Raw genomic sequence first — 19,979 nt, forward strand, 5'->3', positions numbered from 1 at the left:
AGTTTCAAGGACTGCTGAAGGCAAGAGGTATTTTATGCACTATTCTCTCAAGGTAGTCGAGAATTTGCCTGTAGCCAACCTTCTCCTCCTCAAGCGGTTGCTCTTGCTACTTCAGCATATTGGCCACAATATATCTACCAACAGAATGACCTCCAGCATTCTGATCATCTGTGTTGGGCCAAACCTATTGAGCCTACCCAATGAGGACCTGCTATCACTCAAGACCATGCTGGAGGTGACTGAGAAGGCCCGTTGTTTTGAGTGGCTGGCTGCAGCCTGCCCAGATCACTAGAGCTCAGCTATTCAGAGGTCCCTGGTGGCCCTCTCTATCCAACAAATACCAGTGGGCAGGCTGGCTGCCTACAAGAGCAGCCTCACAGCCACAGCCTTCTGCACAGAGGCAAGGGTCAGGAGTGGGAAAGGCTGTTTGATAACACTGTCAGGCAGCTGCCATGTGTGCAGGTGAATGTACTGATCGAGTTTCTGATTGAAAATTGTGCTGACACCTTTGCAGAAGAGATGGCTAGCTTCTCCTGTCCAAAAGCTGAGGAGCCACCAGCACCCACAGCCAGGTGTACAGGTATGAGGAGGAAGTAAGGCTTGTCACAGGCTAGGACATCTGGTCCTATTCCTTATTGTGCTTCTGATTGATATCTGTGCAAATCGAGGAAACTATACTCAGGGCTTGCCAGCAGGTAGACTTTCCACATGGTCAGAGTGATGAGATTCATACAGTGAATGTCACTGCTGGTGTTCGGCATTTTCCTTTCACTTGCACTTTCACCAAGAAGATGCTTCTCCTACCTCAGCATTATTTCTAGTGAGGTTGGGCTTTGAGTACTGTACTCTACTTTGCTTCTACCACTGCCTCTCTTTGGCCAATGCCCCTTGGGGCATGAAAACTTTGCTCTGCAAGATAAATTGAAACTTGGGATGGTGGGCTCTGACTTCAGAAACCTGCTGACAAAGATGTGCTTTTCCAAATTATCTAGGATAGAGTTATCCAAATTATCCAAATTGTCTGGGATAGAGTTAATTTTCACCAGACACCGCAAGGGAATGTGGCCGTACCATGCTGACATCATGCTCATTATATAAGAGGAGCTGCCTGGATGCAGCAGCTTGAGGGAATTGTAGCTGTTCTGTCACATTCTGTGTACATTGTGCACAGGTGTCCACTAGAGTCTTATACTCCTGTGGGTCTGATGTGCTAGGCCATTGGATCCACACAGTCTAATGAACCCAATTGTCCCTGTCCTCATCCTGGCTGGAGGCAGGGCTCCTCTAGTACTGATTATTGCATTTATCAATCACTTTTTGTGGAAATGACCTAGAAGTCCCTTCAAGAAGATCAGAAGTGAGATCAACCATTATGCTGTCTCTGTGGAACTGCTTACTGGAAACTAGGGCAGTATTTTTCCATGAAGAATCCTCTTTTGTTGCTGTTTTTCCTTGTAGCTCATATACCCACGTTTCTAGTCTCAAAGTAGGTTTTCCATCCCACTTCCTCATGTCCTCTCCATGGCTGCACAGGTAGAACAAGATACCCTGGTGCGTGTATGCTCTATGTCTCCCCTCTTGATCAGAGGAACACTTACTCTGAAGAACTGAGTCACTGGCCCGTAGAGGTGGGGAGTAGGATCTATCTTTTTTGAATTGCTGAAAATCCTGGGATGATTTCAACACAGCTGAAACACAGGACTGTAGGGAGGGAGGAAGAGAGACTTCCTTTGTGTTGCTGGAGTTGGCTATCCACTTCATGCACTGTTTCTCCCTCGCCTTCCTTCCAGGACATGACTGACAATGAGTTGCCATAAGATGGTGCTGCACTTTGTAGGAACTTTTGCCAGATGGGGGGTGTGCACTGGACTTTATCTGTATCTGTGGGTAACTGCACATTATGTGGATCATTATAAACCACCTCCAGCACAGCTAATTCCCTCAGATACTCGATACCTTTCTCCATAGTGGTCCACCCTCCTGAGTGGCGTGTAATATCTTCCTTGAAAGTATACTTTTCCTTCACACCTGACAGACGTTGCCTCCAAAGGCTGAAGATTCGTATCCTTTTTCCAATTGTCTTGTCAATGCTTTCCCTAGACAGAGATGAAGCTGCTTGTCTTCCCTGCCCCCCAGTTCCAGGCTACTGGCTCCATTATCCCAGCATCAGAGCAGCTGGGTGACAATGTGCTTCCCTGGATGATGGCTGAAATCTTTTTGCATATCTCACAGCTAACTCAGAGATAGGGATCTCATTCATGACCTCCATCTCATCTTCCTCCTCTTTTTGTGATGGCCCTGCTTCTTCCTCCTCACCCTTTGTAGTAGGAGTTTCTTCCCTTGCTAAACGAGCTGACTTTCACATCCAATATTTCTTCGTCTGTATAGGGGCGACTGATACTGGCATGGGTTACTTCTCTGATTCAGCTGTATTGTCTGTCACTGGGGTTTAAGTAGCCACAGTGCCAGTTGTTTGGTTTCAGGTAGCTGTGTTGCCTGTTGGTCTAATTTTCTCCCGTTTCCCCTGAGAGTGCTACTTAATGTTGAGCAGTGTTTGGTAGATACTGGACAGTGTGGCCTACACAGCGTGGTAAGTTGTGCCTCTTTGGAATAGCCACAACATTTTTTTTTTCAAATACTCTGTCGCTCTATCAGAATCCTGTAATTGTTCAAGGGTGAAGTTCCAAACCACTGGGGGTGAAAAGTTCTCTACATACCTGCCCATATTCTCTCACATGCCATTCTACCCATTACTATCCAGCCTTGGGGCAGATATTTGAGTGAAATTTTTAACAAATTGTATAACTCTAAGCAAGACATGGAACACATTCAGAAGACATAACAGTAAAAGCAGGATGACTGGAATGTCCCAAGAGTATTCAAAATCCTCAAGAGTTGTTGTATTTAGCCAGAAGAAGAAAGGTGAGGTGAAAGGAAAAAGTGTCCTTGTCTACTCTCCCCGTAGATTGGGTGAGATTACTAATGAATTCTGAGAGAAAAAGCCCAAGGTATGGGAGTGACAACAATGCCACACACAAGTACCAGCTGAGCCCCATAACTAACAATATAATCATAAGTTGATTGTACCCAGTACAACAAAGTCATTGTCCTCATTCCTCTCCCAGAGGTGATAAACAGCAATGAAGAGAACATATAGAGCATGTAAGTTTCCTTAACACTACCAGGTAAAAAAATGAGTCAGCATTGAGACCACCCTGCCTCATTTAACTAATATAAGGAATCTGTTTAACAAATGTATTTTAACACACTCTGGTGCGATTTGTCCTTATCTCAACCTTTCAGGCTCCACATTGGGTGCCAAAAGGCTTTTTCTCTTCCAACTATGTCTGCCATATGATATTGTGAAATGGGGAGATTTTGTTTGGTGATGAGTCCTAGTGGAGAAGTTTAGATTATCCATCCTCCTCAAATCCTTCCCAGCAGGCATCAGGGCTGAGTTTACAGGCCTTATGAGTAAAATCAAAACACAGAATCACACAGAATGGTCGAGGTTGGAATGGACCTCTGGAGGTCATCTGGCCCATCTCTCCTGTTCAAGCAGGGTCACTTAGAGCTTATATGCCCAGGACCTTGTACAGGTGTTTTCTGAGTATCTCCAAGATGTAAGACTTCACAGCATCTCTGGGCACCCTGTAAAAAACTATTTCCTGATGGTATGAAGGAATCTCCTGTTTTGCAATTTGTGCCTCTTGCCCTGTCAGTGGGCAGCAAAGGAAAGTGCTTACTGCTGTCTTTACACCCTCCTTTCAGGTATTCACAGACGTCCAAAAACTTCTCTCTCATATTTTTTTTTTTTTTTCTCCAAGCTAAACTGCCTCTCTCAGCCTTTCTTCATATAAGCTCTAGTGTCTTCATTGTCTTAGTGACCATTAGGAGGTGATCCTGTAATATTGAACAGCTTTGTCAGCCTCCTCTTTTCTCCAGGGCTTTGACTCTTTAAATCATCAAAATATTTAAATATTCAAAAGAGGCTTTTAAATTACCTAGAAGTTATCACTAACTAAAGAAGAATATTGAAAACAAATAAAAAAGCTGGACAAGCAGATGACTCAAATGGGTACAAAATATTCTCTCTTGTCTATCTTGTCACTGCCTGCATTAAGAACAAACTTGCAAATTTAAACCCCTCATGACAAGTAATACTCCCATTTCAGATTTGTTTTACTCAAAGTATTTCCAATTTCATAAGAGATATTATGTATAAGTGAAGAAAGATAGTGAACATACTACCATTTCAATACTTAATGGTAATGACTATAAGATACTGCATTTTTAAGGGATGTAAGGCTTGCATGTATTAACAAAAAAACTGAGAAAGTCAATATATTTTCTCTGTGCTATGTCCACTTACATTCCTACATCTTTCCAAATAAGTATATACTATACTATTCAAATAAGAAGGCTATACAGGCATATCACTGATGATGATTTTGTCATCTCAAAGTATTTTTTTTTTGACTGACAGTATCTCAGTACCCTCAGGAGACAAAGACTAGATCATGTAAACCTGATCCAATCATGCTACTGAAACATCTATCTTGCAACACAGATGAGAATACGGTGGCTTATTTTGACTGTTTTTAATTTATAAAAGGGTACTATTTCTTCACAGTAAGGTTATTAAAGTGAGTACAGAACATAGTAATAGGATTGAAAAAAACAATTGCTAGTACCGTTCCTTCAAACTTTCACAATGTTCAAACTGGATGAAGACTTTTCAGTTTCTCATTTATTCTTTCTTTCCTTCCCATAAACAGAAGTGTATTTCTCAAGCTTTTGCAACTTAGTCTTCTGCACTATACATATATATATATAGACACATGTAATATGTATATTAAAATTATACTGTAGCTACTATAACTGTTTCAGAGATTTATGTATATCAGGGTAATTTGCAGAATTTCCTGCAATAAGCATCTCCTTCCTCATACTTCATCATGTTTATCATCACGGCTACTATTTGCTCTTTTCCTTGCTTCTTTGGGTGACTTTGACTGAAGACTTAAAGCTCCCTTAAAAACTTAGAGGAGTGAAGTAAAGTAGGGTTTGTAAAGATGGAAATCTGGAAATTTCTAAATGGAGACTTTCCAAAAGAGAAGAAGATGAAGCTGGAAGTCATTCAGATCCTCTATACAGAGCATGCCTACATGAAGTGAAGAAAGAAAAGGTTAAGAAAAATGTGATATTTTATTCCTGCCACCAATGGGACAGGCACAAATTCAGGATTGTAACAGGAGATCACTATTTTCTTTGGACTTCTGCAGCATATACTTTATTTTTTTGCCCTTCTGATATGTATCTACCTCTAAACAAAGCTCAAAAAGCTGGCTATATCTTTGAGAGTTGAAAGTTTGTTTCACTATGACTTCTATTGCTTTCTCCAGATGGAGAAGAAGAAAGCTGGGAAAGCCCTTGGCCCTACTGTTTCTTTGTTTTTGGTGTATCTGACTAATCCAGAGTAAGGGTGAAGCTCAGGAAGATCGGATATGCCTGTATTTCTTACAATTTGTGTTATGACTCAGCCCTCCACAGAGCTGAAATTAAGCTACTGCTGTGCAGCATTAAACCACCCAAAACACCAGGAGGTACAATATTGCATGTCCGAATATTGCTAAAATTATGGTTCAGAAGATAGCCTTAAGCAAGTCTGTCTGACTTAGAGAGATTCTATATGCTCCAATGTGCTAGTGCAATGAAACTTAGTACATATGAATACCTCTTATTTGGGTTTGAAGTTCTTTTGTTTTAAATAAAACCAACCATCAGCATCACGCTGGCAAAATCAGTTCCTCATGGACTGTTTAGGATGGTTTGCTATGTATGCTGCATCAGTTTGGATTTTATCCTTCTGTGTATCCCTTCCCCTAGCAGGTTTTCTCCATGAAAAAAAAGCCCCAAACAAAAAAACCCCAAGTCTCGCTTCTGTCACATAGTTATATTAAGCGTGACAACCAGAATCCATTCTAAGTATTTCACTTGCAATTTAGAAAGCCATTCAGTCTTTCATTTAAATTATATATAAATACTTTCTTGATTGTTTATGAATTTAAACACATGCTGTAGCCATCCTTCCTTCCATTGGGCTTGCCTACATGATTAAAATACATGCTCAACTCCATTTTGAGTAGCATTGCTGCTCTGAATCCAGGCTGTTAGTCAGTCATCTTTCAGATGAGAAATGCTGCTGGAAGATCTGAGGGACATCTGAATCAAAACTGTATGCTTATACGGGGTCTACTTTTAATGATAAAGAACGTTACAAAGGTTATTGTTCATGCCCTTCTTTGTAACAGCATAATATTTTTTGACATGCAAAATATTCTGTTACACAAAGAACTCCAAAATAGGGTTCTAAAACCCTCAGCTATTCACAACCAGCTTTATTTTTAACATATCCAAAAACTACAGAGAACTGTGAGCAAGAGACATACGGTATGTTCTATAAAGAGCAAGCAATTGCCTGCCAACAGAGTTGTTATGATTAATTGCCAGTTCAACAGAAGGTAGGATGCTCTGAAGTAAAGAAGGAGGCAAAAAAAATGGCTTGAGAAAAATTTAAGAGGGTCAAGCCATTTAACTGTCTTGAAATTTATTTGGTAACCAATTCACAATACTGGGTGGTTAAGTACAACTAAAGTATATTTCAGACTATGAAAGATTTCTTAAATTTCTTCTCTTTGCAGGTATGAAGGTAAATAAGCAGACCAGGTAAAATCAGACTAATCTAAAAGTAACAATAATTATCTGTGTTCACTTATAAAAGTAAATACAACAGAGAATTAATACAAAACTAAAAAAAAATTAAGGAATAAACTGTTTTCAGTTGTTTCAGTTTACACACATATACTATCATTAAAAATATTTCTAGCATATGAAGTCAAAATTACAGTCTTAATTCACTACATCCTTATTGATATGTGCTGTGATGTAGTCTGATAAAGCATTTTACTCCTTGATTTCTCTGCTTTTATTCCTGGCACAAGGTCTATGACAGCTTTTAAACAGGTAGTCAAGACTTGTTAATTCTCCTCAATGTAGCCCTTAAGACTTCAAATCATAGAAAAAAAAATAAGCTAGAAGGTACTTCAAAAAGTCATCTGGTTCAAATCCCTGCCCAAATCAAATATAAATAGATTAAGTTACTCAGGGTCATGGTCAGACAAGTCTTGAACATCTCCAGTAATGGAGATTCCACAACTTCCCAGAGTAACAAGAACTGCAGATAACTAGTAAGATCCCACTGAAACATTTTTTTTTTTCTTAATGCTAAGCAAGCCCAACTTGCTCAACTTCTCATTCATCATGTTTAGCCTCCTGACTATTCTATTGACCCACTTTCATCCCATTACCCCTTGTCCTGTTACAATAGAAAAAACGGATGTCCCAACCTCCTGACACCCACTATTTAGATATTTGTAACTGCTAATAAGATCTCCCCTCAGTCTCCTCCTTTCCAGATTAAACAGTTCCAGTTCCCGCAGCCTTTCCTCATATGAAAGATGCTCCAGTCCCCTGATCATCTTGGTGGCCCTGCGCTGGACTCTCTCCAGCACTTCCCTGTCACTTCCCAGGCCTCAACAGGGCAAAGAGAGGGAGATGAACCTACCTTGAACTGCTGTCCACAGTCTTCTTGATGCATCCCAGAATGCCATTGGCCTTCTTGGCCATGAGAGCGCATTGCTGGCTCATGGTTAGCTTATTATCAATCAGGACTCCCAGGTCTCTCTCTGCAGAGCTGCTCTTCAACAGTTTGACCCCCAGCCTGTACTGGTGCATGGGGTTGTTCCTCCCCAGATGCAGGACTCTACCCTTGTCCTTGTTGAACCTCATGAGGTTCCTCTCTGCCCAACTCTCAAGCCGGTTGAGATCCTACTGAATGGCAGCACAGCCCTCTGGGGAATCAGCCAGTCCTGCCAGTTTGATGTCATCAGCAAACTTGCTGAGGGTACACTCTGTCCCCTCATCCAGGTCGTTGATGAAGACGTTGAACAAGACTGGCCCCAGAACTGATCCCTGAGGAATTCCATTAGCCACAGGCCTCCAACTCGATTCTGTGCCATTGATCACCACCCTCTGGGCTCTGTCATTCAGCCAGCTCTCGATCCACCTCACTGTCCACTCATCCAATCCATACTGTCTGAGCTTTCTGATGAGGATGTTATGGGAGACAGTGTCAAAAGCCTTGCTGAAGTCAAGGTAGATGACATCCGCTGCTCTCCCCTCATCTAGCCAGCCGGTTATGCACTCACAGAATGCTATCAGGTTGGTCAAACAGGATTTCCCCTTGGTGAAGCCATTTTGACTCCCCCTGATAACCATCTTATCCTTCATATGTTCAGTGATAACATTCAGGATTAATTGTTCCATCACCTTTCCAGGGATGGAGGTGAGGCTGACTGGCCTGTAGTTTCCTGGGTCGTCCCTCCTGCCCTTTTTGAGAACTGGCATGACATTGGCCTTTCTCCAGTCCTCAGGCACCTCACCTGTCTTCCATGAGACTTAGCAATCACATCAGCCAGCTCACATCAGGTCCCATTGACTTATGAGCCTTAAGCTTGGCTAACAAGTCTTCAACCTCTTCCTCTTCCACCCAGGGCAAGTCCTCTGCTGTCCTGGCCATCCTGTTACTCTTGCCGGACTGGGCTTCCCGAGGGTTGGCCTTGGCCATAAAGATTGAAGCAAAGAAGGCATTCAGTACTTCGGCCTTCTCTGCATCCTCAGACACCAGGGCACCCTCTGTGTTTAGCAGTGGGCTCATATTCCCCCTCATCTTCCTTCTGCTGCTGATGTACTTGAAAAATGCCTTATTACTGTCCTTAACATTCCTGGCTAAATTTAATTCTAGAAGGGCTCTAGCCTTCCTATTTGCACCCCTGCATGCCCTGGCAACATTCCTATACTCTTCCCAAGAAGCCAGTCCCTATTTCCACCTCTCATAGATGGCTGCTTTCTGCCTGAGTTGTCCCAGCAGATCCTTGCTCATCCATGGAGGCCTCCTACCTCCTTTTCCTCCTTTCTTGTGCATTGGGACACATTGATCTTGGGCTTGTGTTGAGGGATCCTCAATCAGGAAAAACTTATCTACACAGGAATTCAGATAAGCAGGCACTTCTTTATTATGCAGCCTTGGGAAAACAGGGGGGATAGTTCCTCCATACGTGCTTCCTGGTTAGTTACCATTTTCAGGGTTTTTATACAGCTCAAACAAAAGAATCACATTTGTCAACACAAGCATGCATAAAATGTCCATCTATCAATTTAGCCCTTCACCTTGATTAGTTCCCAAGAAACACAAGGCTTCGGAAATCACAGTGATTGGTCAAAAAAAGATATAAGTCCCTTTGTTTTAGTAATAACTAAGGTAACAGCCAAGGTAACCTAACAAATACATTTACCAGGGTCTTGTGGCTAAGGTAAGAGCTAAGGTAACCTAACAAATACATTCACCAGGGTCTTATAGCTAACGTAACAGGTCTCCATCAGGTGTGGTATGTAACTCTTGCAGTTTGATCCTTATGTGATTCAAATGAATACTTATTTAATCAATAGCTGTTTGAGTTATTTGCAAGTGCTTAGCTAATTGATTGAACTATTACTAAGTGATTAACAAGTGCTTAACAAGTGCTTGACTACTTATTGTGGTGATAAGTTGTTAACTAAAATAATTGTGTATCTGCAACACTTGGAGGAAGTGGTGCTTAAAGATTGACCAGCTCTCATGGGCACTTCTGTCTTCTAGAACCATATCCCATGAGATCCGTCCAAGTAGATCTTTGAAGAGGCCAAAATTGGCTCACCTGAAATCCAGGGTCATGGTCCTGCTTTGTGTCCTGCCTCTTCCACATCGGATCTTGAACTCTACCATCTTGCCTTGTCTTTCAGTTCCTCAGCTCTCTGAAATCCAAGGAAAAGTTGAAAGAGGAATGTATTATTCATTGACAAATCAGGTGTTATAAACTAATTATCCTGTCATTTAACCATGATGATGTCCTCATAATTTAGACATTGCTTACATAGGCATAGCACATTTAGGGGTTGAGGATGAAACTAAACTTCAATTCACTGATGGCATTTTCATTTTCTGAAGGCCTTCTCCCTTCTTCAAAAATAGTATTAGTGATTCTAAAGAAATCTGACAAGGCAAGGCAAACCAACTGAGGTGGAGCATGAAATTACATTTCTCAAATATCATTAAGATTGGGTTAATTTTGTACCACTGGCCATTCTTGACTTTAGTCATAAGAGTGGATTCATTTACCAACTTCTTGGTCAGTGGGTTAAATTTGGTCATGATGACTTTAATCATTACTCTGAAAGGTTGTTATTAGTCAAAGGTGATGGGAGCAGCAAGAATAAATAGCTTATTACTAATTTGTGTCAGTTATGTATGAACTCAGTGCTTTCCTTCTGTTTCACCCATGTGAACTCAAATTGCTTTCAGCAAGCATGCCCTTATTTGCCATTTAACGTGGCAATTACTCTCTTTGTCTGCCGTTCTCACAACTGTGCCTTGCTTTGCAATTCTTTTTTCTTCCTTCCTTGCTGTATGACACCAGAGATGTGTCTATTTTACAGATGAGAAGGTCCATCGTTTACAGAAATTAATATTCCTCTTCTCCTGTCAGTATTTAATCTCCATTTCAAACTTCTCTAATAACCTCCTACTTTTCCACATTTACTTTGCTTATACATATATATAGTAAAACCCAAAAACTTACTCAACTATGTAAATTACACATTTTGCAAACTGATTCCTTAGAGCTGAACAAAAATGTTATTATTAGCTTGTCTACCATATGTCAGGGAGAAGACAGGTGCATTTTCATGCAACGTGCTGACCTTGCCTACCTTTCAAGGACACAATACTGTTAGAAAAGGCAGCACTTAACCACTGGAAGGTTTTACCAGGCTAAGTGGAGGATTTTTCATTAGTTGGAAAATTTAAATCATGTGTTTTCACTCAACCACTGTTTAGTTAAGGAAGTGACCAGTTTACACTATTAAGCCTCTGTTTTGCAGAAGGGGAAACATTCTACTTAAAGACATCCTTCCTAGGCTGAAAACGTCTGCCTCTGAATGGGTAAGATGAATATACATAGATAATCCAAAGCAGGAAGATAGTGATTCTTACTATGATTATACATATGTTAAATTTATGAATGGTGAGAAAAGTTTTTGGATTTTTTTTTTTTGTATTTTTAAGAAGATAAGAAACAATAGTTGAAAAACATTCCCAAGAGAATTAATATTTTGTAAGAAAAGGGAATTTCTTTTATTTTTTTTTCTAGCTAAAGAAATCATCAGCTAGTATTGAATTATGGCTATTCTTTCTTAGTAAATGTATGACAGTGCAAATTTTTGAATACCAGACCTCTTGTAACAAAAAGCTAAGAGAAGTTCATACAATGCTCTTATTTTAATTTGTTCTGGATCAGTATAAGTGAACACTGACTCCTTCTGTCCATTTCATCTTAATTAGGAAAGAAAGAAGGATCTAGACACTTTGCTCATAAGACTGAATTCAAAACTATTTTCAGATCTGACAAATTTTGGCAAATATGATCCATTTCTAATTTTGAATGGGATTAGATCCAGAAGCACAAGCGTAGTACAAGGCGACCAACTTTCCTATTCAACTTATTCCTCCAAAACTGTGGAACACTGCAGTTTTGAAATGGAAGCCTAAGAACATATAATCAGCCCATTTTTCCCCAGTTCTGTTAAAGAGCTCTTTGAAAAGCACAGTTAACTTCTGTTTCATATGTTAATATTGTATTAAATTGCCTTATTGCTTTGTGATGTACAGAAACTTTGACTTCTTTACTTTATTTAAAGAATTCGTTTTTCTTCTAAGCTTGAAAAGGGATCTTCCACTTAAATAAGTTGATTGCAAGCAGTTTCAGTAATTGAATCCCTAGATATTTGTCTTTATGCTGGGAGGTTTCATTTAACTTTTAATGGATTTTTAATGCTGAAACAGTTTCATTTAAAACTGTTGCCATAAAACATGTTAGAATTTTCTATTTTTGTTGCAGGATTTTTTTTCCCCAAATCTTTTGAAAAGCTGAGGTTTAAGACAGTATTATTACACTAAGAAATACCATGAGGCATATTCTGAGAAATGAGACAGATTTCTACTAGATAGAACTGTTAAGACTATCATGCTGTCAATCTGTTGCAGCCTTCACCGGTATTAAATTTTTTACATTTAAAGAATAATAACTGGAGTGTATTTTGAGTGGGAAGAAAAAGTCTGTGACCAAAATATATAGGCTCTGTAAACCAAAGTCCTTTTTACCACAAAATTAAAAAGTTGATGGCTGTAGAGCTGCACAAAAGTCCTGTCATCAGAGTGGCTTACCTAAGCTCATCATCTTTTAAAGGGAGAGATGAACTTCTTACCTCCTGCTTTCTTTAATTGCACTTTCTGTAAAAAATGGTCCCCTTTCTCCCCTTGCTGTTCCCTGGAGTGGGACCAGGAGGATGTAGACAGAATCAATCTGTGCTGTGAATTGAGATCTAATGGGTGAACAGTCTGCAGAGAAGCCCAGGACACTCAATCCAAGGACAGGTGGGTCCTGTAAGGTAGCATTCAGGAACAAAAGGATGATAAGGGATTTCCTGCACAGGGGTGTGCTCCATCAGCAGTGGAGGAAAGATATTTGATGACTTTGATGTTTATTAAGATGAGTGCTTTATAAATTTGCATACCCAAAAGTACTTCCTGCATTTTCTCTGTGTAGAGAGCCACCAAGATAATGTAGCTTAATAAAATGTTACCTGTCAGCTGAGCTATGTTAACAACAGGCATATTCTGATCAGCCTGAGTTGCCAAGCAATTTGGCTAGAAAAGTATCTTCTGACAAATAAAGGTTTTAAGGATAGGACAAGCCTTCTATGACTGTCTCTTTTTATTAATCATTCACACAATTCTTGTGACATACTTTGACAAAAATTTTGAAGTGTTCTCAATTTATAAGTGACTGGATCATAAGAGCACAGATTGTTCAGATCTGAGTACATAAATATCCAAACTACCTCAGGCAACATAAAACTGAAATTTTGTTCCTCACAAATCAGTCCCAGAAATGAAAAGTTATCATGATTTTAATATGAAAATAGGGAAGTTAGTGAGTATGTTAGCCATACAATCTGGTAATTTAAAAATAGCACCTGTTTTCATCATTGTTGTGGTGACATTATTATTCCCTTTACACATCTTTCAACCTCTTATACATCAATGAATGTAAGACCAGAGTATGATAATCTTCAAGGAAGAGTTGGTATCTCACTCTTAAACAAGACTGAAAAATGACCAAATCAGGATTTATGTACACACATTGACGCGGATTTTTTTCTGTTTGATATGGGGGTTTTGTTTGGCTAGTGGATTTTGTTTGGGGTTTTTTTTGGGGGGGGAAAAGAAAAGAAAAAAAAAAGAAAAAAGAAAAGCCATTTCCAGAGGACCCCCAGCTCTTCCTAAGCTCATTTTCTCTGAAATCAATCCAAGATATTAGACGTGATTCTATGAATCTATGATCCTGTATTCTGTTAACTCTATTTTCCTACACCTTCCTTTTGAGCATTGGGAAAGTTGTTGAATAGAAAGAAAACCTGGTTTAGCTTTTGGTTATACCACTCAGCTTATCCTGTGATCATACTCAAGAAGATCCTCCACTGAAGTCACAGCATTTTGGATTTGGCTTCATTGTGTGCATTCAGATACAGTGTCTGGAAGATGAATAAACCAGACTGATCCTTAACAAAGATGCATAGCAATCCTCAGACAGTTTAGCATAATACATTATTCCAGAATCTTTTGAAAATATTAAGTTTTGGACACTCATACGGTTTTAAACAAAGAACCCTCTAAATCCATTTAAAAAAAAAATATTGAGACCTGTATCATTAAAACGGAGAACTCAAAAATTAAGTCATGATGACTTTGCATTAATGGCCAATACAGCATACAATAATTTCTGACATTTACTATTGTTCCCATGAAACCCATAAATATTGGAGACAACTAGCTGGTTGATCAAACATTTAGTAGCTTATCTTCTTCTATAGTTTAGGGGGCTTTAAGTTAGTATTTGAACAAAAAAAAAAAAACTTCTCAACTTTTTTCACATTTCATATTTACTGCTTTGCAATCTTCAAAAGGAAAATCATGCACCCCTTCACAGAATCATAGAATGGTAGGGGTTGGAAGAGACTTCTAAAGATCATCTAGTCCAATCTCCCTGCTAAAAACATGTCCAGGCAGGTTTTCAAAACATCCAGAGAAGGAGACTCCACACCCTCCCTGGGAAGCCTGTGCCAGGGCACCCTCACAAGAAATAAGTTTTTCCTCAAGTTCAAGTGGAACCTTTTGTGTTCCAGCTTATGTCCATTACCCCTTGTCCTTACACTGAAAAAATGTCACCCCATCCTCTTGACATCCATCTTTCAAACACTTGTAAGTATTAATGAGGTTCCCCCCTCAGTCTCTTCTTCTCCAGGCTGAACAGCCTTTCCTCATAAGATGCTCCAAATTCTCCCATGTTGTTCTCTTCCATTCAAAGTATGTTGAATGCGACGATAGCATTGAAGAATATAAAGACAACATACTTTTTGATTTTGCTCCACTAATTTAAAAATGTTATCTATATTGTCAAATTCTTGTGGAGGCTCGGCAGAAATAGATATTGTTATTCATGTTTGCTCATATGGAGAGGTTCTGCCTTTGTAGGGCACAATAATTATGCTCAGTGATTAAGTATGGGATTATTTTAGGCTAATGTGTGTTTATTTACTTCAAGTTAAATTTCCTCTCTGCTGCTTCTATTTCCCACTGAAATGTTTCTCAGTCCTCCATAATTTTTGCTCTTTCTGCTGAAGTGCTCTTCTCCAATTATATTACTGACTCAATCCTATTTCTTTCTTCTTCCTTCCCCACACCAAATTTCTGTGTTCAGTTGATTTTATGTTAGAGGTTTAGTTTCTAGCTAGTGCAGATTGGGACCATTGTCTCAAATACTGAGCCATAGTCATGTAGCTTTTGTGAGAATTGGTCCTGTTTCACAAGCCTATGGTTTACAGAAGAAGTTGACAAGCATATTGATAAAGGCTTGAATGCTACTTTTCCAGAAGGCTTTTGACAAAAAGTTTCTTAAGGAAATTAACACAGTATAAGAAGGAATGTATAAGAAGGCATGAGTATAATAATTGTGTGAAAGTCAGGTAACAGAAGGTAAGAGTAAATGGTCAGTAAGCGGTCAGAAGGCTGTTTATTACCTTCGTAAGAATTTTAGGAATAAGTATCAATGAGAGGTGATGTATCAATGTATACAAAAAATAATAAGTTGTTTAGGATGAAGCAAATGCCAAGAATTGCAGAAGGTGTTTGAATGTATTTTGCTCCCAAACATTGCATATTTAGTTTCATTTGGTTCATCTCAAAAAGACAGAACTGGAAAAGGTTCAGAGAATAAAGATCACAGTAGACGGAGTATCTTCCAGTGAAGAGCGACTCTACGGAACAGTACTCTTCAGATTGAAATATATAAAATATTTGAGAGGACATATAAAGCTGTAAATATTCCAAGAAGGTTTTTGTATATTTTCTTTCTCAAAGGAAGAACATGAGCTCACTAAATGAAAGTGAGCAGGAAGCAAGTCCACAGTGAACATAAGAGCAATATGCAGTTAAACTGGTCAAGACTCTTGCTATAGGATGCTGCTAATTATAACCAACTATGTGATATCAGAGGGACACTGTATGAAATCATGGACGAGAAATCCAGTTGCACTATTATATTTTAGAGAAGTTTCTGTATTTATCTGGGGAAGACCATACACTGCAAATTCTTGGCAGGAGTGCAGACCAGTAGGTGTCACTGGTGACTTGCATCCCCTGGCAACTGCTTTTGGCCACCACTGGCAACAGGACACAGGACGAGACACATTGCAGCCATTTCTACTCCTTCAGCGGTGCAGCTATCATGCTTCCAGTCCCTGAGGCCCTTGGAACAGCTTCTCTTGTTAAGTGACAATGGATATTTTGCCTAACTGATGATATATGAGGCAGTGAAGTTACCAAAAGACCCAGCAGCTGGATATTGAAGACAAAAATTTCAGATTGACACAGTTTTAAACAACAGACAATCAGCTATATTTGGAAATTCTTAGTACATCCACAGCACACTCCTGTTAATGTACAGCTTTTGAAGAAATACATGGTTTTTCTCAAAGCCCAGACTTGTGTGCAGACACCACAGATAAATCTTACAAAAAGTTTGTAAATTGAATGTGCAAGTTATCATATAACTTTTCATTGAGAGTCAGATTACATACGATGACCCTTATCTTTAATTTCTAAAAGTCAGTTTTTCCATAGCAACAAGTAAAGCAGAATAATTTTTTTTTTTTTAAATGCTAGGCGTTTTGAAAGTTGCATTTATTTAGGCTTCTCTTCCTAATGAGTATCAATATATGGGTTCACAAGCCCAGCTTTGGGGTCTTAGTCGCAGTAAAATCAAGAGGGTTGTATATAGAACAGCTACTCCATATGAGTAACAAGGGCAGAAATCTGCTGTGAGTATGCTTTATTTTTTAACTTGTATGAATAAGCAGGTTCAGATTTTGAAGAGCTCAAAACCTGAAATTTCCCAAAAAGCTTGAGAATTAAGAACTGCTGTTTTAGCAAATTCATACCAATTTCGTTATCATCAACATAATTCAAATTTTACACTATCTGGTAAGCTCAGAGTGTTCTAACTTTGCAGAAACTAAATTGCGGGGAGACATATGTCATATTTTTCCTTTAGCAAAAAAAAGCAGCAAAACATAACAGCAGAGAAAGAACATGCTTGCTTTCATTCAAACAAATCTATTGTAAAGATTCAGACTTTAAAATCTTTGCATTTTCTATTAGATTCTTTGTAATGTTATATTCTTAATGAGTTTAATAACTTTAACATCTCAGTGTAAATATAGAATTAACTTTTATTAATTCCAGTAAAGTACAGATCATTGCCAGACCACTACTTAGTTCCGGTTTCACAGTGTACTACATTGGCAAAAGTGTGAACTCAGTAGGCTAATGGAATCTGTTTTGAAATATGGCCTTGATTTTGTGAGCAGCGACCCAGTGTTGTAATCTTACAAAATCAAATTCAGTCTATATTTGTATCCCTGTCTGTAGGAAGAGGATAATACTTTACTTCACAGGAAGAATATAAGGATGGGACTGATCCTATCAGTTCCTATATCTGTATCTTGCTCTGTAGTCAGAGGAGTTAATACCTGGAGGAATGCATAACTGAGCCCAGTGTTAGCAAAAGGCTTTGGAGATGAAAGCATAAAGTACTATTTAAAAAAAAAATTTTATTCAGCCTTCAACTGTGAAATCCCTGCTGCTATGTAAAAAAAAAAAAAAAACCCAAAAAAACCCCGTTAATTTTCCTTTAAAAGAACAGTGTGTGGGTTAAACATTTCTGATGGCAGGACCATGCACAGCATGTGGGCTTTAAATAAAGATACAAAAACTAGCCTGGAATACTGTTTCATGTATAGTGACAAAACTTGTATTATTTGGTTGAGCTAAACACTTAGAAGGAACTTTGAAGCTGACACCTACAAATGTACCTTGATATCAGCAACCATCTCCTACTGCAACCAGTGGGGCTTAAGCACCTAAATACCTCACAGAAGCCAACAGTTATGTCCTGTGGTGCTCAGCTGAGATGTAGATTTGAATGACCAAAATTATCATCGACAGAAACTATTCTACTGCTGTCCAACTCTGGAAGTATCTTAAGTCTCTTGTGAGATCAAATTGTAGCACCAGAGCTCCAAGGAGACCTCCAGCTATATGCAGAAATTTGTCTTCTTAGCACTACCAGGTAACTCAATATTTTCCCCACATAAGTTTCAACCATGTCCACAGAAGAAGCATCTAACTTTTGTTCACCATACTAATGTGGCAAGCAAGTAAATACAAATGCACTAGTTCATGCTGCCTTAAATATAATCTTTAAGACAAATCTGAGAAAAGGAAGATGGTGTTTTCCACCATTCCATCAGTTTTAATAACAGCTCAATTTTTAAATCTTTTATTCTATTCCTACTGTCTAGTGGGTTCAATTCTAGCTCCTCTGATTGCAGTAATCAGCTGGAACAGGTATTCTCAATATTTCCATAGAAATGATTCTCATTAGCACAGAACACAGTTAATTGGGACAGTGTATGCATGATTCTCCAGCCTAATACTAAAGACATACCTGAAGGGGAAAGTCCTAGGTGCCTGCTTCATTTCTAAGGACAAAGTTATTTTACTTGTACATTGTAAAACGCATCAACCGTCATTAAATCTTGGACTTGGACCAAAGATTCCTCCTTCCAACAGAAAATAGTAGCTGTGCACCACATTTCCATGTTTTGAAAGCAAAGAGTATGTAAGAATGCATAAGCATCTACCTGTAGGAAAATCCTGTGCGCAGAGCTGTTTCTAGATACCATTCAGCAAAATATTTAGACTCTCTCTTGAGATATACTGAGGTTTTAAAATTCTAAACAAATTTCCCTGATTTTCTATTAGCAAATTTAAAGATTTCTTGATCACGTAGCTAGTTTTCAAATTCTCTTTCCAGAGCTGAACAGTGAATCCTAGCACTTAGTGCAGTCTTGCAGACTTTGCTTTAGCAGGGAGGTCATAAATATACAAAGGAGATATTGAGGCATTTCACATTCTTTTGATACATCTACCCCAAATCTATTAAACTGTCATGCTGAGGATCCTGGAAATTCCCAGACACCCATACTCCATTCTCAGCAATCCCCTTTCTTCATTCAGGCTGTTTTCCTTTCCTCTGATAATTCAAGTAACACCTGCCCCCCTAAACCTTCACCTTGTTTTTATTCTCATCATAGAAGACATACCCCAGCATCAGATCCAATTCTGCTATTGTTTTTCTCTTGCTGACTGAGACATAGTGAACCATGAGTCAGAGGTGAGTACACATGTACATATTGTGCCTAAGGGACAGGAAAAACAACTGTTGGTAATTTTCATCTTTTATGAGGTTGATTAACAATCCTTCAGTCACAGTATCATTGACCTCACACAAAAGGAAAAAGAACAGCAAAATAAAAGCACATTTACCTTTCATGAATAAGGTCATGCAAAAACTTTGGGCATAAATACACTGCAGACAACCAATAGCCTTTGTCAGCAGAGAAAAAGAATGTTTTGAGCTAATATGGCTATGTTGTGCTACCAGCCTGTTCAAACTACTTCACCAGGTAATCCTGCCACCGGCCACCACATGACTTCTTTCAGCCCATAAAGGGTTGAGCTTTTTCAAATATGAGTTTTTTAAAGGTAGACATAGAAAAGCAAAACACAGTTATATTCTTAAATGTCTTTTTTTTTTTTTCTCGCAATGTTTTGTTCTGCACATACATATTTTACTTGAACTAGAAATGATCTGTCATTTTTAATGCTAGAAATGTTTGAAAAATTGATGAGAGGGAGACATTCATTTTTTTCTCTGGGGCTGATGTACTCCCATTTAGGCACAGAAGATGTGATGGTACTAAGTACCAAAAGTTCTGTCTGTTGTGTGATGTCTTCTTCTCTGGTCATATAGAGTGTTCCTCTCTCAGACTTTGATTATTGTGCTATAATTTCCCCATAGATGTCACTCATCTGGCAGCATGCATCAAATTAAATTTCACTTTCTTTTCAATAAGAAAAAAAATTATGATTTTGGCACATGAAATATTCATGTCATAATCTCTGCAAAAGTAATTGTATCCTCAAAGTTCAGACATTGCCTCACCCCTGGGGGTTGTATATATCAGTTTAGATGGTATACACTGTTTTCAGCCACCACTGTGGATCAAACACAACTGTTGATTTGATTTGTAAGCACTCTCATTATATACCATGTGAATATATATCAACAATGTAAATT

The sequence above is a fragment of the Colius striatus genome, chromosome 2 (genome assembly GCF_028858725.1).
Source record: "Colius striatus isolate bColStr4 chromosome 2, bColStr4.1.hap1, whole genome shotgun sequence".
In the NCBI taxonomy this organism is placed as follows: Eukaryota; Metazoa; Chordata; class Aves; order Coliiformes; family Coliidae; genus Colius; species Colius striatus.